This window comes from Asterias rubens, chromosome 14 (genome assembly GCF_902459465.1).
Source record: "Asterias rubens chromosome 14, eAstRub1.3, whole genome shotgun sequence".
NCBI classification, from domain to species: domain Eukaryota; kingdom Metazoa; phylum Echinodermata; class Asteroidea; order Forcipulatida; family Asteriidae; genus Asterias; species Asterias rubens.
Window position 1 is genome coordinate 6753478 of NC_047075.1, and position 10681 is coordinate 6764158.

A 10681-nucleotide genomic window follows, 5' to 3' on the forward strand; every position below is an offset into this window, starting at 1 on the left:
CCCGACCCGAGAGTGCGCTGTTCGTGACGTCAATCGAGGCAGACTTTGCCTGTAATGCGTAGAGTAAACACAATTGCAAAGTACATGTACGGACCGATTCGTGAGTTTGTACGTTTCAAAAAAAAAAAATGTTTTTTCCGGCAATGTCGACCAGGTGTATTGCTGCTGAATGCAGAAAAACACTTTTTGAAATGTACCAACTCACGACTTGGACGTACATGTACTTTGCACGTGTGTTTACTATACGCATTGCAGGCAAAGTCTGCCTCGATTGACGTCACAAAAGGGGTAGGCGGAGTCAGCCCCCAAACAACTTTATATAATTTTTGAACATATAAATCGTGACAAACAATTACTAAAACAATTGTTTTATTGTTCGTAAGCATATACTCTTATGTTTAAAAATAAAAACAATTCTATTTCCAGGTGACTTTAAGGCACTGGACACGTTTAGGGATTGTCAAATAACAGTTGTTTTTAAATGTTGTATCCCATCAATGCTTGAATCTAAATATATGACCAATTTGGGGCACAATAGTTACCGAAGTTGCCAGAAAATAATCAAAGAAAAATAACCTTGTATCGAAAAATGTGTGTGCTTTCAAGTTGCCGTTAAATACTTCATGCGTGGGGTCTTTCTGAGATTCAAACATTTTAGTGACAAATTAACTTTTTTCTCAAAAATTACGTTTCTTCGGAGAGAGCTGCTTCTCACATTGGTTCATACAGGCATAAGGTCTCCGTTTTTCGTTACCAAATAGGTTTTTATGCGATGTCAAAACGCCGCCATGTTTTAAATTGAGACCACACCGACTCTTGCCAGAGCCAACACTTCAACAGAGGGATCAAATACATGGTTGTTTCCGCACGTTTACTATTTATTGATAATTAATTCTTATTGTTTACATAAGATAATATAGATAGCCGTGTTAGTCTTACTAAGATGAACAAAGCTTCAAACTTACAGGTTTCTTTAGACTTTAAACAGCAAATACTATTTTTTAACTCATTTGAACTCCAAATTGATTTTTTGATAACATTGAGAGTTTTGTCCGCCTATCGAATCTCATCTGTTTACAAAAGAATTACGAAGAAAAATAACATAACATATGAAAGGCGTAAAGATCGTTTACTTGAAGCCAGTAATTTTAAAATGAAGTTATGGCAAAAGACCTTTAAAGAATCCGACATGAGGTATCTCAATATAAAATCTCGAATGTATCAAGTTTTCACGATTAAATTGTACATGTCCGAGAGTTGGCCAAGAGAAGTGGAGCTGCTAAGCACAAAAATTGGCTTAGCATGAAATTTGTGCTTTGATAAAAACAGGATTACCAACAAAATTTCCATGAGATTTTCAGGATAAGCAAGCAACAGCTGAATATAGGCTGGCTGTTTCCTCAAAGCCACTGCCGCCATCAAAAACTTTGACTAAGTGGAAACTGCATGTCCAACCATGGAGGAAGGAAGACTGCACTTTAGCACAACAATTTTGTCCAACTGAGTCCTTTTTCATAGCGCTTCAAAAACAATTGTTTTTTCCTTCAATACATCATGTTTTTTTACCGTCCTCTATTTCACAGTCTTTTGTTTGTCCATTGTGGTTCATGAAGTGTCCGTCCTCATACTGCATTCCACTGCGCATGCGCTGTGATGGCACAATTGACTGCCCAAACGGGGAAGATGAAATGAGTTGTGGTAAGTAACAGGTAAACTTGAAACAATACATTACTGGAAAGCTCTTTTATTTCAAAGATTAGTTGCCGATTCCTCACATTATTCAATATCTTTAAATCATGTTTGTATTTTAGCTTTTGTGCTGCGATGACAACTTTTTATAAGCTACTTTGTCTGTCTTTATATAAGAAAGAAAGGGGTCAGGATTATAATATCCTTTTCCTCTCTAGCAACTCACACTTAGTGTAATTCTATTTCCAGTGAACTTAATTTGATCAAGCACAAGCATGTAGGGCTATGTCTGCCACGAGCAAATTAAATGCTCAACCATACCCAAGTCATTTAATGTAAACACATCCACTCATTCAAAATGATGTATAGGCACTCAACATTCTTCAATGAGGCTTGCGCTACTAAAATATAAATATAATTGAAACGTTTCGAAACGAGCTAATGAAGAACTATCCATTATAATCTGTTGTAGATGATTTCGTATGTCCTGGTGCTTATCGTTGCCACGGTGATTCATACTGCGTGACTCCAGCTGAGTTGTGTGATGGCATCAAACAATGTCCTGAAGGCGACGATGAGTTATATTGTGGTAAGATAAAACTACAAAGATTATTTTCTCGAATCATAGAACTTATTTCCGCGTAAAACACTAATAAACAAATTAGAGACTTTAAGACAGTGGACACTATTGGTAATTGTCAAAGACCAGTCTTCTCACTTGATGTATCTCAACATATGCACAAAATAGCAAACCTGTGAAAATTTGAGATCAGTTGGTCATCGAAGTTGGGAGACAGTAATGAAAGAAAAACCACCGTTGTCACACGGAGTTGTGTGCTTTCAGATGCTTGATTTCAAGACCTCAAGTTCTACATCTGAGGTCTCGAAATAAAATTCGTGGAAAATTACTTCTTTCCATTTCAGAGCGAGTCGTTCTCACAATGTTTTATATTATCAACCTCTCCCCATTACTCGTTACCAAGTAAGTGTTTATGCTAATAACTATTTTGAGTAATTCCAATAGTGTGTGTCCACTGCCTTTAATATTAAGTTATTGGTAATGGAACAGTATTCAACTATTTCATTAACAAAACACTTGAAATCTAGGGTCATAGATTGGTAAGTACTCAAAACAAGAAGCTATAACACTTACTTGGTGATACTGCAGCTGTTGATTATAGTATAAACTATTCTTGGAAAGGATCGAAGTAATTGAATTGAATTGAATTGAATGGTTTATTCGTCAGGTATATAAAAATACATGAAATTTACAATCATATTGTACAGCAACATGCACAAGTCATACCACAATACTACATAAAACAATAACCTTAATGTAAGAAAAATCATTAAAGTTTATATAAAAAACAAACAAACAAACAAACAAACAAACAAATAGTCAAACGCTAAAGCATGATTGAGTAGTAATATTGTTTGAATAATTGTCCACACACAAAAACAAATTAATCTTGGGGAATGAATTGTTTGTCAGATTTCCTTGGGTTTGTGTCCGTTCGCGAATGCTTTGCCCAGAGGTGTGTCCTGTACCCTCTGTTCCTCGCTAAAGGTGGACGGTTTCGACCTTCTGGCACATTTAGGTCTAACAATTTATTGTCATAAGTAAATTCTTTAAACAGATTCAACGTGTCCACAAGGGTGTGAATGCAGAGGGCATGCAGTTGAGTGTACAAGGATACAATGGTCATCTAACAATGCATTGCTCCTACCTACCCAAGCAAGACTGATGGAAGATTAAACATTATTTCTTTTAGTTTTAAATGATACTCTGGTTACAATTGACTCAATCAGTGTTTCATGTTTGATAATTGTTCTTATTATTCACATGTGTATTGACATCCCCACAAAATGTTGCCACATTACCATGGTATTCTAAAACCTGTAAAAGTTTATTGTGCTACTACAGAAAAGTCAATCTCTAAAAGGAGATGGTGAACCGTGATATTCTCAGACTTCCAGCAACATAATAGTTTAAGACACGTGTTGCATAATTGAAGAGTTAAAATCACAATGTCATTTAACTATGGTGTTTTAATTCAGATAAATATCAATAACTTTTATTTCATAACACATAAATGGACAACTTAACCAGTTATACCTCCACGTTATCCATCTAAGCGAGTTTGAAACTAGTAACACAAACAAGTATTAATTAAGTTATTTTTTTGTATTTTCAATCTAAGAAAGCTAACTTTTTTACGTGAGGAGGACCCTGGAAGAACCAAACGAGAAACATCGGAAGAAACAATCTCAACAATTCTTCACTTCGCACCAAGAAAGTTCAAATTCCTGGCGAAACTGTGAGAAATAAGACATTCTTCTCTTTCATTGTAAATGTTTGGGTTTTTTCTTTCTTTTAATTTGTTTCACTATGCTAAAGATGTCGATCCTGCAAACTTCTCAAAAAAATATTTTGTTTTAAAAAATAAATCAACCAGTAGTTCTTTCATTTTAAACTATTTCTGTGACGTCAGTCTATTGTTGAAAGTGTAGATTATTTTTACGAATCTACACTTCGTACTAAAGTCAACAGTTGAGTGTAGATTCATTACAAACTTTATTAAATTGTTCAACTTGAAAATGACTGTCTTTCCAAACTGAAAGATCGCATGAAGTGCAACAAAACATAGATGAAAATATGTTATCTTTCAATTTACAAAAACAATTTCCAGTTGAGAAAAATCACTTTAGTATTTTTTTTTTATTTTTTTTTTTATTTTTTGGCTGAGCAAACTGACGTTGTACTCAATAATGTTGCAAGCACTTTTAAGTGCTTTGCCTGCCTATATACTTTGTAAAACAGTTGTAAAATGTGACCAACCGTCGTTTGACAGTGTATACGAAATTAGATAGAAATTAGATAAACTAACCATGGAGGTAGAATTAGACCTCCATGGACTCACTAATGTTGTTACTATTGAGAAACCCAATTCATTAAAACTGTTTTATAACCAATGGGGAAATAGTTTAAGTCAGAGAATAGACTCTAAAGTGTAGATTTGTGAATACAATGTACTCGCCTTCGGCTCATACATTCTATTCACGAATCTACACTTTATCGTCAATTCTCCTTAACCGACTAATTTTGTGACTCCTTTCTGTGCACCTTATGTTGTAACGTTACCCTTTTTGGTCTATAGCTTGTCAATGACGACGACACACACTAAGGTTTACAAGTTTGTAAATCACAGCAACAATTGATCAACAAATGAGCTATCAAAATGGAATCATTTTGTTTATGCTTTCAATTGTTTAATTGTTTCTGTTTAGCAAAGGGGTCAAAGGAGGCAACCTTTTACTTTGATTTCAAAAGTGTAGACCTAAGCACCTTTGTCAAACAGCTGTTTGTCAGCATATAAAGCAAATTGTAGTTTTTATGTGCTAATAATATTATTGGACCGATGGAATTAGGAATTATGCTAACAATCTTATATGTTTTTAACTATTACCACCCTCACTGGACTTGTTGTTTTAATATTTCAGAGACATCTCTAACAATGGAATTACAGATATTGGACCATTCATTTTCAACGAGTCAGTCAACATGCTTAATTTGTAAGTAAAATTACTGGTTTGTTGTGTTTTGTGTGTGTGTTTTTTTTGCATTCTGTACTATTAATGTTATGTTAATTTACATAATAAACGAAATGCAATGAGAAAAATGTACTTTTAATGAAATCACCCAAATATTATTTCTTGTAAATCCAAATTAGTATACATGTACGTTATCATCAATTTATAACTTACTCTCTACAACTGACTATCTGGTTCTCCTGTTCAATTCAAGCGAAAAATGTTGCTATCCGAATATTGGAATAAAAAAACCACTCCAGCAAGCCTCTAGATTATTAGATGACGAGTACCGCATTACAACACTGGCATAACCAACTCTCTTGTATTTGCACACATTTATTTCATTGCTGCCCTACATTTAAACTTACACATTTTACAAAGTTTTATAAATATATTCAAATTATGAGTAGTTTACAGTATTACTTAGTATCTTAGGATATGAAAGTTTACAATGATTTAGATAGTTATATATTAGGAAGCTTTTAAAGTAGTGAAAATTTAAAAGAGTGAAAAAAAGCACTCTTTGAAGAGCCATATGAAGGACAACTATTTTTCGAGTGGTCTTCCACTCTTTGAGATTGAAGTTTGCATCTTTTTGAGTGATTGTTCACTCTGTCCTGGAGTGAAACCCCTCTAAAAGAGTGAAATAACCACCACTCTTTTTAAAGCGCCATTATGAGGGACAGCTCGAAATGTAAAGAGTGGTGTTTTTCACCCTTTTACATTTCGAGAGAATGCACGAGTATCTAACTTTTCAATGAGCAACTTTATGCCTAATACACCTCTTTATTGTCGTTTCTCATCAATACAGGTCACTGGCCAGCAATTTGATAACACATCTAAGGGCAAACACTTTTATTGGATTAAGACGCCTTGTCTTCCTGTAAGCAGTGATGAGTAATAGTATTTTTTAAGAAGAAGAAAAGAAAGAAAACAATATTTGTTAAATGATACCTCAAGTTGATAGTAACTAAATGATACAGGGTCGATTTCTCAAAGCAGAAAGGCTCATCTTACATGATGGGGTGTCAACATCACTATAGTGATATGTTTTGTGATATCAAACTATGCATAGCAAGTAGTTTGAAATCAAACTTGACTCTTTTTGAAATCGGCTATTTCTCCCTTAAAGGAACGTTAGAGAATTTGTAAGAAAAAAATCTGATCGATCTCAAACTTCTACAGATTACGTAAAGTGCTTACAATGCCAGCAACTGTTTGGTTAGCAAAAACCAATTCTGTAATGTTCCTTTAAATTACTTACTTTTCACTTTGTATAACCTCAAACAGAGAATAAAAAGATCATTATTTAAATGTACCCACTGCTTGTACAAAAATGAGCGAATTAAGAGATCAAATAACTGACTCTTTACCCAAAACAAAAAACAAGTAATTTGTTGAAATATCTGTCTGTTTTGCAGGAATTTAGTTTGAAATCCGTTGCAGATCATCGACCCAGGTACATTCAATGGTTTTACGAGTCTACCAGAGCTGTAAGTATTGACTGTATGCAATGCCTGCGAAAACTGGGGGGGGGATGTTAACATTAATTAAACAATGTTGATGTTGTCGCATCTACCAAAGAGATAATAAACTTGAACATCGTTATGGTATGAAGGAAACACAAAATGTGATTATTTGCGGCCACACCCGTCAAATTTAACACCTACATTTTTATAACTGACACATTCTTTCTTGTTTTCTCGTTAGTTCGCTCTCCTGAGTGTCGTTGGCACAATTAATGTTTTCAAATGTTTACAAGTTTGTTTCATGATTATCCCGTGGTACAGGTGGACACGTTTTGCGCTCATTAGTCTAAACGTCTGAATTTATTACTAAGTTACCATGTAACCATCTTGCTTTTCTCTTATTTCAGCAAGTTGATTGGCTTTCCAGCTAAGGTACTTCCCGATGGAGCACTGGACGGACTGGACTCGTTGAAAATCTTGTGAGAATTCAATTATGTAGGCTACTACAATTATAATATTATCCCCGATGCAAATTTAACATCTCTTATATCGTTGCGGTACCCCCTGCCAAAACATAGGATTTGAACTGCCTCTAGCTACCTGGCAACCTCGGTAGTCTAGTTGGTAAGACATTGCTCTAGAATTGCAAGGGTCGTGGTTTCGAATCCCACCCGAGTAACATGCCTGTGATATTTGTACTCGGGGGGGGGGGGGAAGTACTGAGTATACAGTGATAACACACATCGGTGTACGGGTAAAAAACAAAAATTAGTATCCTTTATCCCCGGTACAAGTTTAACATCTCTTATAAACAGTTTTTAGTAGAATAGTAAGTTGTTATTTTGCCCTCATCAACAGTGACTGAATTTTTACACATTTTCCCTTGTGCGCAGTCCTAACAATACAGCTCATCGGATCATGTTTGCCCGGAACTGATCATGAATAATACGGTAGCTGTTTAACCGGCAAGATCGATTTAATAGCACAATATTTTATTTACCTAACGTTAGATCATTAAGCGACTGCTCTCAGATGAACATCATGCCAAGAACATTATCAACTCTCGGAAACCTTTTGGAACTGTAAGTGATTAGCATCTTAGGTGGTACATGTTTTTGTTTTTTGGTTTTTTTTTTACGGTAGCACCAAGTATGTAGTGTGTATCTACTCGTTGCTCATATTATTATTGGGGCCATGGTTGGCCTGTGTGCAGCAGCGCTCGCCTCTCACCAAGGTGACCCTGGTTCGATACCCGGTCAGGACAATAATATGTGAGTTGAGTTGTGCATTAGTTCTCTGCTGTGGGTCCGAGGGTTTTCCAGACTATCCGGTTTTCCTCCCTCGGTAAAAATCAAACCCTTTCGATCTCTGGCTGTGTGCTTCGTGGTCATAATGGGTTGATGTGGCTGGCTGCCGAGGGCGCCGTTGCATGCCTGCTTCTCGAACAAGTTGTAGCCGCATCCTTCGCAATTAAGCTCTTAGCTGCGAGTAAGGATGATTAGCCCCCCAAATTATTATAATACTATGATTATATTGCTACATGTATATCCCAAATAATAGTAAAACTAAGCTGTTACAAACTGATTTACCAGCCATAATGCCTAATGAGCTGTTCTGTTTGCTTAACAGCAACATCATCAACACTGCTTTTACAGCCGTTAATGAAGACACGTTTGATGGACTTCATCTACTGCGCTCTTTGTAAGTGGTTTTGTTTTCGTCGAGTGCCAAGAATTATCTTTGTGGTTCCCAGGTAAAAATTCCAGTTGAACCTAGTTAAACTGGGTTTAACTGGAACTAGTTGAAAACCAGTTGATAAACTAGTTAAACACATTTAAAACCAGTTGGTTTAATATGGAAAATGGACAGAAACTAACTGGTTTATAATTTCAACCTAGTTGAACACAGTTAAACCTAGTCCAAACCAGTTGGTTAATATGGAAAATGAACGAGTTTGGTCACTATCCAGTTGAACTAGTTGACCCCAGTTAACTAGGTTCAACTGGAATTTTGACCGGGGTTTTTCAGCACCCCCCCTAATAAAAAATAAATAAATAAATAAATAAATCACACCCCAACGCCAACACTAACGTTCTTCAATGTAACTAGGTCAAATAAGGATTTCAACGAACAATTTGAGGTTTTTCCCCCCAAAGTGAGCACTTGGTTACTTCCATTATAGTGACTTTTGTAAATTTCTACCCACAGATATTCTGACAGATACCTGTTTTGCTGTCTGGTGGGTGAGATCGAAACATGCACGCCCCCTGCCGACCAATTCTCGTCATGCGAAGACCTAATGCGTAACTCTGTACTCCGAAGCTGCATCTGGCTTTTAGGAATCAGTGCACTACTCGGTAACTTTCTCGTCCTTGTGTGGAGACTACGGAACGGCACAAATGAGAGAAGCAAAGTTCAAAGTTGCTTAATACTCAACCTTGCGTTGTCTGACTTTCTATATGGGTGTTTATATGGTGATTATTGGTAGTGCTGATCTGCAATATAGGAATGTTTATATTCTTCATGCTGATGAAGAGTGGGGAGAAAGTTTTCTATGTAAGGCTGCTGGGTTGTTGTCAGTTGTTTCCAGTGAGGTGTCAGTTGTTATGCTTGTTACTATAAGCTTAGATAGGTTTTGGTGTGTTGTGTTCCCGCTCAAGAGAGCACGTCTGGGTGTCAAGTCGTCTAGAGTTGTTGCATCAGTCGTCTGGTCTACTATGATAATTGTTAGCGTTATACCTGTCTTAGGTCTTCCCTATTTCGCGGGGTCTTTCTATGGACGGACTGGGGTATGTCTAGCTTTACCTTTGACCCAAGACCACTCTCCTGGATGGGAGTATTCGGTCTCGTTCTTCCTCATATTCAATATGATATGCTTCATCATTATCCTGGTATGCTACACTGGGATTTACATAACAGTCAAACGAACATCAAGGAAAGTACGTTCAAACCGGAAAACACAAGAAGTCAAAATGGCCGGGAGAGCCACATGATACTATGACTACAGAGAAGAGTGTGGAAAGGGATTTGAAACAGCTTAAGATAGTTATCAGCTTGATTCGAAGGAAGCTGGGAACAAGACAGTCTTTCTTTTAAGGAAGCCTATATATTATTTTCAGGCACTGGACACTTTTTGTAATTATCAAAGACCATTCTTTTCACTTCTCAACATATGCATAAAATAAAAAACTGTGAAAATTTGAGCTAAGTTTGAGGTTTCGAAACCAAATTCGTGGAAAATTTCTTCTTTCTCCAAAACTACGTCACTTCACAGTGTTTTATACTATCAACAGCTCCCCATTACTTGTTACCAAGTAAGGTTTTATGCTAATAATTATTTTGAGTAATTACCAATAGTGCCACTGCCTTAAGGAAAACCTATATATTTCCATGTCAAGGCACTACACACGTTTGGTAATTATCAAAGACCAGTATTCTCACTTGGTGTATCCCGGTTGCATACTAGCAAACACGTGAAAAGTTTGAGTCGATTGGTCATCGAAGATGCCAGAAAATAGTGCATTAACAACAAACATCCTTGTTGAATTTTTTGTTGGCTTTCTGATGTTTAATAAAAGGCTGCAGGTTTGAAGTAATTGAGTATTTGAATGAGAAATTACCTCTTTCTCAAAACTATGTCACTTCAGAAGGGGTCGTTTCTAACAATGTTGTATACATTGCTAAAACAACTATTTTCTGTAAATACCAACAGTGTCCAGTGCCTAAAAACAAACTACCTCTTTAAGACAGTAAAGTGTATCTTTAGAAATGTACATAATATTCATGGCAACTAATTTGTGAAAATCTGTAAGAATAATCCCTAATAGGAACATGCACTCTGAGAAACGCAACTGATAGTTACGCTTTTCAGATTAAAGTTTGGGAGAATAAAACTGATATTTTGTTTTTCAAAACCATATCATTTTTAAAGT

At 36.1% G+C, this 10681-nt stretch overlaps 1 long non-coding RNA gene across 1 annotated transcript; it reads left to right on the top strand.

Annotated features, from left to right (window-relative positions):
- Positions 1-5165: 5165 nt before the first annotated feature.
- Positions 5166-9936, top strand: LOC117299043. The gene is made up of 7 exons (XR_004520032.1): positions 5166-5262; positions 6092-6163; positions 6702-6773; positions 7157-7228; positions 7760-7831; positions 8379-8450; positions 8958-9936. It is a non-coding gene; the product is annotated as an uncharacterized LOC117299043 (long non-coding RNA).
- Positions 9937-10681: the final 745 nt, after the last annotated feature.